Here is a 17,899-nt window from a genome sequence, read left to right as displayed (position 1 = left end):
AGTTATATACAAAACGGAAGTTCCCAGCAGAAGCTGGACGTGAACAGGCATGTGACACACAATAGCCTATTCGCTTAAGGTGGAACGGAACTATCCTAACAGTGGACAGAGCCTGAAACAAAGGTGGGCAAATCAATGAAAGTATATATTGCCTTTGTACAGTAGGTAATATATACTCATGCCCCCCAGATTTGGCAGATTCAGTCTGTGCCAACCCAGAGGCCACCCACCTTCAAAGCAATTTGGAGGTTGGGCTAAGGCTTGTTAAATGGGGTTTAAAACTTTATTTTAACATTGATGCTTTGTACCTGTTTTGAAGAATGATCATGGGCTTGGACAATATTTATTCCAAAAGGAGTCAACTTCTAAGCATCCAATTGCTTCATGCTGTGCAATATTTATAACTACAACATAAACCTCATCCTTATTTCCATTGTGTGCAGCTAGCTCACTTGCTGGCACCTTCGTTAGTGGGATATTAAGGCATAGAATCATAGAATCATAGAGTTGGAAGAGACCACAAGGGCCATCGAGTCCAACCCCCTGCCAAGCAGGAAACACCATCAGAGCACTCCTGACATATGGTTGTCAAGCCTCTGCTTAAAGACCTCCAAAGTAGGAGACTCCACCACACTCCTTGGCAGCAAATTCCACTGTCGAACAGCTCTTACTGTCAGGAAGTTCTTCCTAATGTTTAGGTGGAATCTTCTTTCTTGTAGTTTGGATCCATTGCTCCGTGTCCGCTTCTCTGGAGCAGCAGAAAACAACCTTTCTCCCTCCTCTATGTGACATCCTTTTATATATTTGAACATGGCTATCATATCACCCCTTAACCTCCTCTTCTCCAAGCTAAACATGCCCAGCTCCCTTAGCTGTTCCTCATAAGGCATCGTTTCCAGGCCTTTGACCATTTTGGTTGCCCTCCTCTGGACACGTTCCAGTTTGTCTGTGTCCTTCTTGAATTGTGGTGCCCAGAACTGGACACAGTACTCCAGGTGAGGTCTGACCAGAGCAGAATACAGTGGCACTATTACTTCCCTTGATCTAGATGCTATACTCCTATTGATGCATCCCAGAATTGCATTGGCTTTTTTAGCTGCCGCGTCACACTGTTGGCTCATGTCAAGTTTGTGGTCAACCAAGACTCCTAGATCCTTTTCACATGTACTGCTCTCAAGCCAGGTGTCACCCATCTTGTATTTGTGCCTCTCATTTTTTTTGCCCAAGTGCAATACTTTACATTTCTCCCTGTTAAAATTCATCTTGTTTGTTTTTGCCCAGTTCTCTAATTTGTCAAGGTCGTTTTGAAGTGTGATCCTGTCCTCTGGGGTGTTAGCCACCCCTCCCAGTTTGGTGTCATCTGCAAATTTGATCAGGATGCCCTTGAGTCCATCATCCAAGTCGTTGATAAAGATGTTGAATAAGACCGGGCCCAAGACAGAACCCTGTGGCACCCCACTAGTCACTCTTCTCCAGGATGAAGAGGAACCATTGATGAGCACCCTTTGGGTTCGGTCAGTCAGCCAGTTACAAATCCACTGAGTGGTAGCAGAGTCAAGACCGCATTTTACCAGCTTCTTTACAAGAATATCAGATTACAACTTTTGTGCTTTTGCTATTGAGCCAAGAGATAGGAGACCAAATGTGGCTTTGCTGTATCTCTTGAATTAACCTTCCCAACAGGAACCAGCAATTTACTTGTTCAGGAAAGCCTTGGCAATCCTTCACAACTTGACTCTAGAAACAGCCTCTCCCCCCCCCCATCTGCAGAGACAAATGAAAGGAATTAAATATTTAAAGTTTTCCTGGTGATAATAAAATAGAGCTAACCTCAGGATTGCCTTGTCAGAAGAGCTTCAGCAAAGTTAACAGTGAGGCAACCTGGCACTTATCAGTTAATGACACTGAAATTACTTAATAGCAGGTTCTAGAAAGGATTATTTTTCTTTTCTGTGGTGTTTTTTTCCATGCCTCAGGAAGGTGCTTAATTTTTTACATGTTTGTATCCTGTATAGACTTTGAGGGTTGGCTGCTTGTCGTTCCATCACATAGATGGAGATGGTGATGATTACAATTTTATTAGGAACAGATTATTATTAATAACTATTTATTGTTAAAATAGATTATTGCTATTTATTTTTAACCATGTTTTGCCATGGTAATTCAAAGAGACTTATAACATTTTAAGCAAAAAGCAAACACATACGTTAAAACCAGCACTAAGAAAAAAAATCTGAAAGACAATTCTATTTTTAAAAACTAGTTTAAAGCATCCTACTCACATAAAAAAGCCATAGATAATTAAAGCCAATGACCTAATGAAAAAGGAATGCTTTTGCTTGGCACCTAAAAATATATAATGATGGTACCAGGTGAGCCTTCCTTGAGAGAGCATTCCACAAGTGGAGAGCACCACACTGTTTAATTATCTGTTCTAGGACCTTTCCTGGTATTGATGACAAGCTCAGCAGTTGGTAGTTACCTGGGTCTCCCCCCCCCCCTTTGAAGATGGGGACAACATTTTCCCACCTCCAGTCCACAAGGATCTCCAAGAATTCTCAAATATTATAGACTGGGTCTCTGAGATTATATCCACAAGCTTCTTTAGAACCCTTGGGTGCAGCTCATCAGGACCTGGAGATTGGGTTTTATTCAAGATAGGTGTTCTCTTACCACCTCTTTTCCTATCTTGGGTTTAACTCCCTCCTTGCATTGTTTGTTCTGTTATCACCAGGTTGGGCACTGCTTTCCTTTCAGGTGAAGGTAAGGCAAGGTAGGTGTTGAGCAATTCCACTTTCTGTCTGTCTCCCAATAGCATTTCTCCATGCACTTACTACTTCCTTGTTTTTCCTCTTGCTTCAAACATAGCTAAAGAAACCTTTTTTATTAGATCAGATCCATACTTCACAAAGATTTGATTTCTCAAGTATCTGCCAAAAGAAGTCATATTCTAGAAGTCATATGTGGGAAGTAGCACGTTGTCAGACACTGTTCCAGGCAGGACCGGATTTAGGTTTGATGAGGCCCTAAGCTATTGAAGGTAATGGGGCCCTTTATATGTCCAGCTGTCCTTCGTCAACAACAAACTGTCGCAGTTTTTTGTGCTGAATATATGCTATACAGTAATTTATGGACCTAATAGGTATCTAAAGCCATTTGCACATATGCACATCCAGGTGTTTTTTCCTTTAAATTTTTTTGGGGGTCCAAGAGAGCGGGCCCCTAAGCTATAGTTTGTTTAGCTTATACGTAAATCCGGCACTGGTTCCAGGAAGGCATTTGTGAAAACATAACGACATATTTTGCTCTGTTCAGGCTAATAGCTGCATGAAGTCACATGTACTAGACATATATTACTGTGTGTACAACAGGAGTGACTAAACCGCTGGCCTCCAGATATTGTTGGACTACAATCCTTAACCATAGGACATGCTGGCACCTGCGGGTGTTGTTGGAATCCAACACCAGGAGGACCACAGGTGTGCTGGAATCCAGACTGTTTACGTTATCCATTTACTAGCAATCTTAAGTAGGTCTGTGTATAGACCATTCTCACCCCAGAACCTTGATCTGACCTGGGCCAACCCAAGTACTACCTAACCCACCTGGGCTCTATTCTCAAAGCAATTTGGAGATGGGGCTAATGTTTAATTAGTGTTTTTAAAACCCTAATTACACATATGATCAGGAGGCTGCATCTCCACACACATACGCACACAATCGAGACGTGTGTGTGTGTGTGTGTGTGTGTGTGTGTGTGTGTGTGTGTTGTTCTTGCAGGGTACTCCTCTTTCATGTGCACCTTAGTTGCAGAGAAGCCCCTCAGGAAGTACCAGAAACCTACAGGATGGAATCTTTTGCTTACTAACTGGTAAGCAAAGGATTCCATCCTATGAGGTGCTGCTTCAGGGGGCAGAGCATTGGGCCTGAAGGAGAGGCTGGATGAGAAAGCCTTCAGCCAAAGGCATTCAGCCTGCTACCCTCCATCTAAATGTACCACCTACCTTCTCCAGGGAAGATGCAGCTGGGAAGGTAGGTCCCTCCTACTCTCCTAGGCTTTTCCTTCCCATCCTTCTTCTCCTTAGTGCCCTGCCCCCTGACAGTTCCAGATTGCTGTTGGTCCGCCATCATGACCCATAATGATACAGGGATGTCTCAGGAAAACTTAAGCAACACCTGGTTTTTCCCACCCCCAAATCAGTGCAAATTGGTCCAGAACATGGCCAGTTTCTTTGAGTATTACTCAGTTGAACAGTAGATGCAGTAATCTGGCCCTCTGGGTTCTTGACTAAGGTTACCAGACGTCCCTGTTTCCCGGGAACAGTCCCCAGATTTACAAATTAGTCACCTGACAAAATCTTATCATTCCTACTGAAGTTGAAAAGTTTCCCGGATTCATTGAAAAAAAATCTGGTAACCTTATTCTTGACCAAGCTTGTGCCTGTGACTTGAAAATGTAACAATAACAACAAGAAAGAAAGAAAGAAAGAAAGAAAGAAAGAAAGAAAGAAAGAAAGAAAGAAAGAAAGAAAGAAAGAAAATACATTTGAAAGATTCTTGAATCTTGGTGAAAGTGAAATTAACTTGGATAGCAAGCTAGAAAAAACTGGAGGCTTTCCCAGAATATCCTCAAGGATTCATCAGAGCCTTCCAGTGTCTCAGAAAATACAGAGCATGCCAATTTAACGGATGAACATCTCATCTAAAAAGAAGGCTAATACTGTTGGGTTATCCTTTTATTCAACTAAATGCCAATTTAGTTTTATTGAAATGCACAAATCAGGGAGGGAAGAACGGAGGGCACCAATAACCAGTTGCTCAAACTCCCGCGACCGACAACTCTTTGAGGCATTTACTCATTAGATAGATAGATGATAGACAGATAGATCCTATACATATTATAGGGTATCATTTTAGGTGAGCTCAATATATTATATAACATGGGTAGGCAAACTAAGGCCTGGGGGCCAGATCCAGCCCAATCGCCTTCTAAATCCAGCCCACGGACGGTCTGGGAATCAGCGTGTTTTTACATGAGTAGAACGTATCCTTTTATTTAAAATGCATCTCTGGATTATTTTGGGGGCATAGGAATCCGTTCATTCCCCCCCCAAAAAAATATAGTCTGGCCCCCCCCACAAGGTCTGAGAGACAGTGGACCGCCCCCCTGCTGAAAAAGTTTGCTGACCCCTGCTAAGGACATCTAGTGCAACAAGTAATCCTGCATAGTCTTTCAATGCTTGAAAATCACTAGAGCGGTTAAATTCTATTGCTTCAGAATGAGTACCTGGTTCTGTACTACCACTCTCCTTTTACTCCTACTCTTTGCTTCCTGCTCTTCAGCCAGCTATCAGACCAAAAAAGAAGAAGAAAAAGACCTGCTCTCCTGTCTCATGACTGCTAGTTTACACAAAGGCTTTTGTGAGCTATTTTGTTACATGCTTTTTGAAAGTATATAACGTCTACTGGATCATCCCCATCCACGTGCTTGTTGACATCCCAACAGATTGGTGAGACAGGATTTATCTTTTCGAAAACACAACTGATTGCTCCCACACTGATTAAAGTAGTGAGGCATGTATTAGATTAGACTTGGTCTGCGTGTTCTACATTAACAGAGATCTGCAATGCAAATCAGCTCTGTGGGAACTAACTTTGCTGCTCGAAGCACAGCTACTTTGCTAGATTTTTAAAATTGTACTAACACCGTTTCCCTCCTTGAGCTGATAAGATACGCATTTGTCACTTTTACAGACACTCATGTTGTGCAGCATCCTTTTTGTGCACAGCATGTCCAATGAAAATAAGATTTTTCTCTCTCACAGGAGGCAGTGATGGCCACCAACTCACATGGCTTTAAAAGAAGATTAGAAATACACATGGAGCATATGACTATCAAAGGCTACTAACCTTGCTAGTTATGTTCTCCCTCCACTTTTCAGAGGCAGTGCAAGCTTCTGAATACCAGATGCTGGAAACTGCAGGAGGGGCAAGTGTCATCGTGCTCAGGTCCTTCTTGTGGGTTTCCCAAAAGAGACATCTAGTTGGCCACTGTGAGAACAGGATGTTGGGACAGGTTGGCCTGATCTTGCAGGTTTTTCTCATGTTCTTAAGTCAGATTAATCAGGGATTGTGTAATGTTATGTCAAAACAATATTTTGAGTTGTGTTTTAATGTTTTAACCTGCCCTGAGACCTTAGGGTGAGGGGCTAGAAATAAATATTGTCAGTTTTACTCAGAGTAGACCTATGGGAAATAATAGACATGACTGACTTAGGCCTATTAATCTTAATTGGTCTACTCTGAGTATAATAGCTTAATTGAAAAATAGGAACGACAAAAAATTCTGTCAAAATGGGAAACTGGATCCAAAATTGCGTCTGTTTGTGTGTCCACCATGCAAACAGGAATGGAATCCAGGCAGGCAAATACAGTCGGCATTCATTGTCTTCATTTTTATTTTTTCTGCCTGCAATTTGTTCTTGTCATTTTCCCCCAGAACATTATTGATGACAGCACATTGAAATGAATGGTTTGGGACCACATGGCAATAGCATAATTAATTACATTATTAAATTTGGCCCCACTGAACGGCTAGTTTTATTATATTGTTTTAGTGGAACAGCAACAGTATAGAAGCAGTGCTGCCTGCATCTTATGAAGTGTGGGATATAAAACAATGCATTTTGGATCCCTAGATATGATACACATTTTATAAAGCTCCAGGATGGCTGTTTAAGTTATCATAACTGTTAGCCACCACCAAAAACACTCTCCAACATTTCATGGGCAACTGTTGATCAGTGGGAAGAGATGATAAACAGCTTGTTTGCTTTTGTATACTGCAAGAAAGGTGTGTGCTGTTGTTGACACCACAGTGGTAGGCACAGCTCAACAACAAAACTCACTTTTTCTCCTCGTAACAAATGATAACTGAATAGAACATCATCTATACTAGCATTTTGTTGTTGTTGTTTAGTCGTTTAGTCAAGTCCAACTCTTCGTGACCCTGTGGACCAGAGTACGCCAGGTATGCCTGTCTTCCACTGCCTCCTGCAGCTTGGTCAAACGCATGTTCGTAGCTTAGAAAACACTGTCCAATCGTCTTGTCCTCTGTCGTCCCCTTCTCCTTGTGTCCTCAATCTTTCCCAACACCAGGGTCTTTTCCAGGGAGTCTTCTCTTCTCATGAGGTAGCCAAAGTATTGGAGCCTCAGCTTCACGATCTGTCCTTCCAGTGAGCACTTAGGGCTGATTTCCTTAAGAATGGATAGGTTTGATCTTCTTGCAGTCCATGGGTCTCTCAAGAGTCTCCTCCAGCACCAGAATTCAAAAGCATCAATTCTTCAACGATCAGCCTTCTTGATGGTCCAGCTCTCACTTCCATACATCACTACTGGGGAAACCATGGCTTTAACTATACGGACCTTTGTCGGCAAGGTGATGTCTCTGCTTTTTAAGATGCTGTCTAGGTTTGTCATTGCTTTTCTCCCAAGGAGCAGGCATCTTTTAATTTTGTGACTGCTGTCACCATCTGCAGTGATAATGGAGCCCAAGAAAGTAAAATCTCTCACTGCCTCCATTTCTTCCCCTTCTATTTGCCAGGAGGTGATGGGACTAGTGGCCATGATCTTAGGTGTTTTTTTTTTTTTATGATGAGCTTCAGACCATATTTTGTGCTCTCCTTTTTCACCCTCCTCACTTTCTGCCATCAAGGTTGTGTATACTAGTATACCATGCACAAACTCATTAGAAGCTGACCTAAATCCATCTCTTTCTATTTCATTGTAACATGGGATGTTTTCTGATGTTTCTAATTAGCTCAGCAGAGAGGCCCACCTCACTTTCAGTAGGAAAAGTCAATTCACACTCACTCGTGCTGTGAGCTACAGAACAAGTAATTTTATCCAGCTAGAGGAAGAAGTCAGTGTTAATTATAAGCAAAGCTGCTACTGTTCTAAACTTTCTTTGCTTTGGCAAATTGAGCAGAAACATTTTGCAGAGACAGTATTTAGATGGTCATATTCCCTACATTCCCAGTTGAGAACATTCTGCAAAGTGCTGTAATAAAAGGCAAATACTTTTTTCCCCCTAGGACACCCTGCTTCGGGTCAATGCAAAATGCAAACCAAGTGCTATACGTAACCTAAATTGGTCAGTTGTTTTGCAGCAGAAAGGACCAGCATAGGGAGAAGCAACATATAGTCTGTAGGTCTGTGGTAGAGCACAAGCTTCACACGCAGAAGCTCCCAATGTTAATTCTTGGCATCTCCAATCAACCGGATCAAGTAGAAGATGATAGAAAAGACCCTTCTCTACTTGAGACCCAAAATAGTTGTTGCCAGTAAAGGCAGGACAAATAATATGACCTAGTATAAGGCAACCTCCCATGTTCCTATCTTAGTGCTGCAACTAAAAATGTGGAAACAGGCCCAGCATCAGCAGTCATGACTGCACATCCATCTGGGTTCTACACAATGGCAGCTGAAATCATGAACAGATGTCATGGTGCTCATGTAGAGAATGTGGTCTATGTGGCTTCCTTTAATCTCCTTCCAGACCCACCATGCAATATCAAAGGCTTTTGAGCCCTACCCATGTTTCCTAAGGAGGTTTAACAACCTGAAGGACATCATCCTCTTTCTATGCTCCTCCCAACAGAAACATGTACCTGTATATGGGGACAGGTAAGTTTCCATAGAGGTTTTTTGTATTAGTGGGACTGGGGGTATTAACTATGTATGTGCGAATAGACTAGTTATTGTCTCACCTTTATTCTTGTAGACACACCCCTGCTTTAAGTTGTTTACATACTGTCTTCTATTGTATATTATTTACTACAAAGGTATATCTTAATTATGCATTCTCAACATATTTTTAATTTTTAATTTTCCCTATTCTACTTGTTAATTCAATGCAGTTCTATTGCAATTGATTTTGACAGTTCGATGACTAAGCTCTTTAGCAATGAAAACATCTGGTTACTGGAATGACGTCTGAGCATGGAACCACTGGTATATCACAAGTGGACTCTTTTTTACTGTGCAATTTTTAAAGATAAAATCTATTTTGCAAAGGAAAGAAATGAGCACTGAGGCACTGATATGTTACAAGTGAACTTTATTTACTGCATTCACATTGTTTAAGATAAAACCTATTCGGGAAAGATTTTTATGGACATTTATTGTTTGTTTACAGATAGTTGCCTTGGTGATATTATCTTGTGTCAATTACAACAGGATCTATAGCACATCTCTCACTCTCTCACTCACTCTCACTCTCTGGACTACTATGTGGCAACCATGAGGAGGAAGAGGAGTAACCACCATCATTGGATTTACTTAAGCCTCCTATGTCCTATACATTTAAAGTAGCATCATGCCATTTTAAAAAGTCATGGCTTCCCCCAAAGAACCCTGGGAACTCCAGCTTCACAGAGTGATTTAACAGTCCACTCCTCTTCCCAGGAAACTCTGCCAATTGTAGCTCTGTGGGGGAAATCAGGGCCGGCTAACAACTCTCAGCACTATTAGCAAACTACAGTTCCCATCATTCCTTTTTGGGAGGGGGAGCCATGGCTGTTCAAAGCGGTATGATACTGTTTTAAATGCATAGTTCAAATTAAAGTTATTTTTGTTTGTGTACCTTTTGGTTGAACTCCATAACAGATTGTTCAAATCAACACTTTCTATAATCAGAACACAAACTGGATGTTAAAGTTAGGTTTCATTTAAACAAACAGCTTATCTGCAGCTAATTCCAGAGATACAGTGCAATGACAGTACAGTAAGCCAGTGATGGAGCACTGTATGGGATTTATTCCTATTGTATCACACTAGATATCTTGTTAACCATTGCCAAAGAGACACTAATTGGGCAAATAACAGTTGTTACTATCTTCCAGGATGATTAAAAAAAGTGTGAATGTTGCTGGGAAAGGGTGCAGAGGGAGATATATACACATACTGTAGAAATTATATAAAGTAGACAAACCACATCCAACTGTGCTAGTTTAGTTAACAGCTGCTTTGTTGGAGCATTAATGGTCCACAGTAAACTAACAAACCAGAAGTTAATTGCTGGCAATTATTGGTTTCTTGGGGAGCATAGTCTCAATAAATCTCAAATATGTTGGGCTGCAAAGTAACCCAACAGTTGTGTTAACATGAAACGTGGCAAGGGTATGGGTCATCTATCTAATAAGTTTGACTCTGGGGGCCACAATCCAATGGCCATTTTTAAGCCTATTGAGATAATTGATTTCAGTGGATTTAAGCATGCCTAACTCTACACTGAAATCCCGAGGAAGTTCAGTTTTAATTGGAAAGCAAAATGTAAAAGACAAGGGATTAATTTAAGCTTCCACTTTGGGACAGAAGGAAGAAAAACATTATTCAAAGCTCCTGGTATAAGGAGAGTTCCATACTATGCAGTTGTATCCAATGTTAGTCATATATCCCTTCTGCACTATGCATTTAAAACACTATGATAGTACTTTAAACAATCATTGCTCCTCCCCAAAGTATGTGTATAAAAGTATGTAGCCTGACCTGTTTCAGAAGTGGAGACTTCACTGTTCTGCAATCATTTATTCTCATTGAAAGAAGTGTACAAACATTTTAAAAGCAACTTGGTTTTTTGCAAAACCTTTAATATTTCCCATGGAGGAAAGATCTCAAAAATGAACAGATAAAGGTTACTGCAGGGGTTATGAAGTTTAGGTATAGAGGCCAAATGCAGCAATGTAGACCTCTCTGGCTTTTGGGATTTGCCCCAGGCCATACATCTATCACTAGCCTTGTTTCATACCCTCAGTTGTTTCTGCTCTGCTGGACTGTGGGCAGATGGGATTAAACTCCTAATAACTTATGAACGAGTAACAAAAGCTGCCTCTACACAACTGGAAAATAAAATATAAATATTGAAATGACTGGGACTGCAAGCAAATGAGGACAAACAACTGAGATAAGGAGGCAGTGGAGAGGAACACACATAAAGAAGGAGATGGCAACAAATGGGGGGCAGGGATGGAAGAAAAACAAGATGAAAAAGACACCTGCAAAAACCCCCAGCAAAAACAACACAGAGATGGCTTCTTCTCTGCCTGAGGTCCCACTAAAACTACTGTTAAATTTGACCAAGAGCTATGAGCTCTGTAACCAAAACAGGCAAGAATAGCGCAATTATTATCTTATTTTTGTTTGCAGTATAACCATGTAAAACAATTTCTGCTTCTGGGGAGAGCGAGTTAATATTTATGTCCCCCAGTTTCACCTTAGCTCATGAATATTTTGGTCATGAAGAAAGACGCAGATTAGTCTGCTCTCAACCAAAAGTGCAGGGATTATTCTGATGGGAAGAATGGTGGGGGGATTAGGGAGTGGGAAGTTTGAATGTTGAAGTTACTCCCTTTTGGAATTCTGATCATCTTTATTTTGTGCTGATGGAATACGATAGTAACACTGAAATTACTCTGATGCATAATAGATCTGTTGCCTGGTATATGGTGCATAATTTTAAATTAACCTTATAATGTCACACTTAACTGCAACAACTTGGAATGTAAATGGAATGTAAATGGCCTGGGCACACCAATTAGAAGAAGAAAGGTATCTGCTTTAAAGCAGGATAACCTAGACCTTGTGGGGTGTTTTCCCCCAAGATACACTTTAAAAAGAAAGGAAGAAACACAACACTGGTACAAAATCCTTCCTCCCAAGTGGATGTGAAGATTGGTACAGCTCACAAGGTACTCACAAGGCAAAAGTAAGGGGTCAACAATCTGGATTTTTCCAAAATTTGATTTTCAATTGAAATTTGATTTTCAACTGAAATAAATACTAAGTGGCCCTAATGGAAGATTTATCTTCCTTGGTTAGATAATTCATGGCTGACACAACGCACACAACAAAAACGATTTCGGGATTAAACTTTTACATTACTGCATTCATTTAAACTAGGTGAAGTGGTAAAAGTTGGTGACTTAAATCTTGTGCTTAGTGATTATTTTTATAAAGGCAGGAAATCTCACCTATCACAAAACCTATGAAAACTTTATTTTAAAACATTCCTCTACATCATATTACATCAAAACAATTACTTCAGTGCTTGGTACAAAGCCAATGCAGAACTAAGATACAATACACATATGTCAGCAATATAGAAAAATTATGCCAAATTGGATTATTTATTAATCACAGAAGGCTTTATCTCTCATGTTCACAACTCTGAGATTGGTCTTCTTAACATCTCAAGCCATGCCCCTGTTATCACCAGAATTCTATGGGGAGTACACAAATCTAAACCTTTCTATTGGAAAATAGACCCCTATTTTATTTTATTAACTTCTTAAAGAAATTCAGGATATTTTTTTTTAAGATTAATGATATAGGAGAACAATTTGGAACTCCTTTGTGGTTTGGGACACATTTAAAGCTGTACTCTGTGGCATACTTATAAGTGAAAGAAGCAGAAGTAAAAAAGAGAACCGAAAGGCAAACACCACTTATTCAGGTAATACAAGATCTTGAAACTAGACATAAACACACACAACTCCAGAAAAAGAGCAGAACTTAGATCTCTAGAAACTTCACAGATACTTAATACATTTCAGAAGATAAAGCAATATTATTATTGTCAGGGGTTCAGGAGCAGAGGCAAGGGCAAGGGAGGAAACAGAGAGCGAGGGGGAGGAGGCAGAAGAAAAGATGAGTGATGACGACGACCCGAGATCTCCGAGTCTTTCCAGTGAATCAGAAGATTCACAGAAAGGAGCACCAGTGGTCAGGGCAAGGGGGGAGCCTAGGGGGACACCCCAGGAAGATAGAGCCAGAGGGGACTCAGAGGAGAGCAGTTGGAAATCGGGACCAGCGTCACAGCCAGAGAGCAGGGAAGAGGAGGAGCGCCAGAGATCAAGCGCTGGCAGCTCGCAACAGGGGGGAGGGCACGAGTCAGGAGTGGCCACACCTCCATCGGGGAGCGAAGAAACGGTCAGACGGAAAGTGGAAGGTTGGGCGCGCGCGCCAAGTTCAAATGCACAGGAAAGTGACGCAGTAGGCAGCCAGGAAAGGGAGCCAGGTCCTAAAGCCCGGCGCAAGGAGACAGGGAGTTCCGGGGGGTCGGCGTCAGAAGAATCCCGGAAGGAAGAGACCCCGGGGGGCAGAGGGACCCAGAGGAGAGCAGTCAGGCAGAAAAGGTGGAGCAGGGCTAGGATATTAAGTTGGTGCACAAGGGGCGGAGACTCAGACGGAGCTTCGCCGATCTAGCCACTAGACGTAGAGTTGCACGCAGCAGCTTGGGAATGGAAACTGTAACTCAATAAAGACTTTTACTTAATGACCGCTGGCTAGCGTGATCCTCTGTGAGCTAGGATCTTGAAGCAGCTCTGACAATTATGAATTAAACGCCAAAAATTCTGCCCTCCTAGCAAGACAAGCAAGTCAAGTACCCCCCCCCCCAATAAAACACGGAGGGGTGCCAGAGTAAGGTTACCAGATTCTTTTCAATGAATCCGGGACACTTTTCAACTTCAGTTGAATCCAGTGGATTTTGTCAGGGGACTGATTTGTAAGTCCGGGGACTGTCCCCGGGAAACAGGGACACCTGGTAACCTTATGTCAGAGGAGATGGTGGAAGAGGGGCCAACAGGACATTTACTTGTTCCAAGTCTTACCAATAAGCATACCTATGTTAATTTGGATAGATAGATGATAGATAATAGATAGGTAGATGAGACAGAGAGAGAGAGAGATTCATGAAAACAAGAGACTTTGGCTTCCTCATAAAACCCTCTATAAGGTCAGGAAGGAAGGAGGTATAGCAATACCTAACCTAAAATGGTATGAAGATTCCACGCACTTACACAATATCCTTTTATTTCACAAGGCTCAGACTAGGTCCCATGATAAAAACAGAGGATGATAGAGGTCAAGACTTCATGCATTCACTCCTTTATCAGAAAATGGACAACAAAACACTAGAAGACATTATTAACCCCTTTCTAAAATCAGATATGATCCTATGGAGGTAATGGAGAATGAAACTTTTACCTTTTGATTCCCCTTTAGTCCCAGTTACTCAACGCTCTTCCTTTCGCATAGCAGTCAAATCAAGCTCATTTACTAGGTGGGAAACAATTGGATTATTTAAACTCAGAGACATTCACACTAGTAAAAAGCCCCTTACAGCCCCAGAAATAAATTCTATATTGGGAGATGTGGCTGGTTAGAGATACATCAGATTTTACCTTTACTAAATCAGCCAAATTTAAGGACTCAAGTATTATGTAGCTTAAATAGTTTTGAGCTCTTGCTTCATTAAGACTAAAATGGGGGAAAGATTTTAGAGAAGAATTAGAGAAACAACTCTGGGAACAAATTTGGAGTAAGCTACCATTTCTATTCATCTCAATTAGAATTTGAGAAACTGCTTTAAAAATAGCACATCACCGGTACATGTACCCAGCCAGATTATATAGAATTAATCATAACACATCCAACCTTTGCTAGTGGGAATGCAATTTACTGGGCACTCTAGTACACATGTGGTGGTTGTGCCCCAAAATTATTCCCTCTTGGGAAAATGTTTTTCAAACCATTAATAAAATGATGGGGCAATAGCTACAACTAGACCCCAAAATAGCCCTACTATATTTCATTCCTCATATTAATAACATAACCAATAAAGACCTCATCCTCCAGTTATTAACTGCAGCTAGATTAGTGATGGCAAAAATTGGAAACCTTTAAGTGCAAATCTTTTTGAAGCCTGAATTTCATAAGTATGGGACATTGTGCTTATGAACAAATTAACCATTGCAAAAAGGAATATTGATTGGGATGGGTGGTAAGACACATCTTTTATACAATGTGCTGTCCTTTTATTGACATTGTTAAGACAAACATGGTTTTCAATTTCCATCGACTCATGGAACCTTAAGGAGAGACACTTTCATTAGATTGCTTTTTTTGGAACGTCTAAAACATCAGCCACTATTTTTCTTTCTGTACAACTACTAAGCTTTCTTTTCTTTGTATAGGTATGTTTTGTTACTTTAAATTAAAAATGAATTAAAAACACAGAGAGAGAGAGAGACATGCCAGCTTGGTAATGTAACATTCTCCGATGCAAATAACCTAATTTTACAGAAAGGATTTAGCTATCATCAAAGAGTTAGGCTTCATATATTAGATATCCAACAGAGTCAAATTCATAGCAAGCCCAATGGAATTAATGGACTTCAAATACTTAAGTCCACTTATTTCAATGGGTTTGCTTTGAGTACGATTAACATTTGACATCATCCACGCTATTATACAAACTGTGCAGAGTGATGGAAGTGATAAATATTTTAAAACTAAAATCTTTCTACTTTACTTAGCATCCCAAATATTGTAGAATGTCACCCCCAGCAATCCCGCCCCCCAAGAAATCAAGTAGGTAATGTTAAACAAAGTGGTCTCAGAATCTGGTGGTATTCACAAGGCCAAAGAGAAATCTGTTGCAAACAAAATGATTTTTCATAAAACAGAAGGAGTGGCCTGGTGTTATATTTTTGAAATACAATATACCCACAATTTATGTGGGGGTTACGTTCTGAGGATTGCATCTAAAGCCAAAATCGCATATACTCAAACATATTGGGTGTAATAGTGGGTGAAATTGCCAAAGTCTTTTCCTCCGGATGGACATCCCCTTTCTGGCCCTTTCCTTTCCTTTCTTTTTTATGTGAAGTGCATAAAACTGATTGTGCACAAGTTAAATGTATATAAATTGTGGGCTTTGTATGTGTGTGAACACACACACACACACCCATACATAAGCAAAATCTACATCCTAATTTTTTTATTTAAACCTTGAAATTTAACAATATCGTCTGCCTGGCTGAAACATGCTCACTTGAATATTATTACCAAGTTTGAATAAGGGATCATCAGAAATATGGCCTGCATTCAGCATTAGTCATACTCAAAAGTAAACTCATCACAATTAATACACATTACCAAATTAGGCTGATTAATTTCAGTGGGTATAATAGAGTTAGATACAACCCTAAGTATCTATGCTTTTGTTGAGAATATTTAACATCCATGAGTTTCTAACACATCATTCTCTGCTTCCCCATTCATTTATGCTTCAAAAATGACAAACAATGCCTTTATTCAGATGAACCCTGCATTACAAAAAAGCAAAATGAATAATATTCAGTCTTTTTTTTCCTACTCAGAACAAACGCAATGTCAGAGAAGAACCTCAGGACAAGAAAAGGAAAAACAAACAAGGCAACTGATTATATTCATCTCTATATTCCGGGGGGGGGGGGTCAGGGAGGAAATGAAGACAACAATTTCTAACTCCCTTGTATATCTTTGTAAACATCCTGTTTGCAGTTTCCTCATCACTACAGCAACTGCAATCTGAGCAAAACTGGATCATTTCAAACTCTCTCAATTAAGCAGTAAGAAGAGCAACTTGCAATGGAAGGCAGAAGTGCCCCAGAAAAAAAGTTTATGAAAAGTCGCGATGAAATATTCATGCATGCCTATGAAAATATAATAGTACATTAACTCTCGGCATCATTTTGAATACACCAGAGCACATTCTCTTCCTTTGCAGCACACAATCAATTTATGATAATAAGTTTGGGAAAAGTAACAATGCAGCCGCTAAATATACATAGCAGCTGTTTCTGCCTGAAAATGCTTCATTTTTATGGTTTATGACATGGGCTCGTTTATGATAAGGGAACAGCTGCAAGTTACACCAGCTGCATCTTCACACTAAATACGTGCCTCTTAACAGTCAGGTGAGAGAAAGGAGACCTTTTCTGTACTTTCAAAAAGCACTCAGGGGTAACACCTTTCTAAGGAATGCCATGAAGGTCATTGGCAACTCAGTCTCCCTCAAGGTCTTTCTTGTTTTTTTGTTTCCATTCAGGAAAAGAATGGCACAAGGTCTCCAAAAAGTCAGCAACAGCCATTGCAACAGAAACAAGTGGTACCCGACAGAGAGGTATTGAGAGAGGATGTTTGAAAAGGGCTTCCTACCTGAGACAAGTTGCTACTTCCCCTCATGCCTGGACCCCTAGATGTTGCCTCTTCTCCATAATAGCAGAGATACCATATATTTCTTTAGAAAGAAGTGGGAGGGGGTGAGGGAATACTATTGGTTGCTGCCTCCTCCTTTCAAAGGTTACTTCAAATGCCTCTCTCTTCCCCCCTATTTATTTCCTCTGCCTCCCAGAAGAGGCGTTTAGAAGGAGAGTAACCAAAGTGTTTATCCTGGCTTGCTTGTGCAATAACTGCTTGCTCCCTGCAGTATAGCCGGCATGATGTGCTGTGCATACCAAATGCAGTTTGCATTAGGCAAAGCTTAGCAGTTTGTCAGTCCCCACCTTCTGTATGTATCAGAAATGCAGACTAGCTTATTGGAGCGATGGAACAACACAGCGGCACAGACTCAAGGAGACAGACGACAGCTCTGACTTCCACAGAACTGCCTTGGTAGCGTGGAAAGACAGGTTCAGTGGGGAAATCCTAGGCTATATTTCATCACATGCAGCCCCTGCAGAACACACACAGCCCACAGCAACCTGGCTTGTAATTATATAGACATATGAAAACACAATCAACACCAGCGGAGTACAATGTTCCATGTTTCTCTAGATGCACACAGTGGATGACAATCAGAGCCAGAGGTAATGAAATGCTGCCAGTTTTGAAATGCATTTTGCTTGCTTCCATCTCTCAGAGCAAGTAGGAAGACAAATAAAAAGGAAACACCTCCCCCAAGGAAGAAGCTTAAAATGTTAACAACATAATTACACTTTATATACATGAAGGACTACAAAGTTGTGAAAAGGCATTCTCAATTTGCTGAGCCTGTGTGAAAGATAGTCTCAAG

This window comes from Podarcis bocagei, assembly GCF_964188305.1.
Source record: "Podarcis bocagei genome assembly, chromosome: Z".
Lineage (NCBI taxonomy): Eukaryota > Metazoa > Chordata > Lepidosauria > Squamata > Lacertidae > Podarcis > Podarcis bocagei.
Note: the sequence above shows the minus strand (reverse complement) of the source record.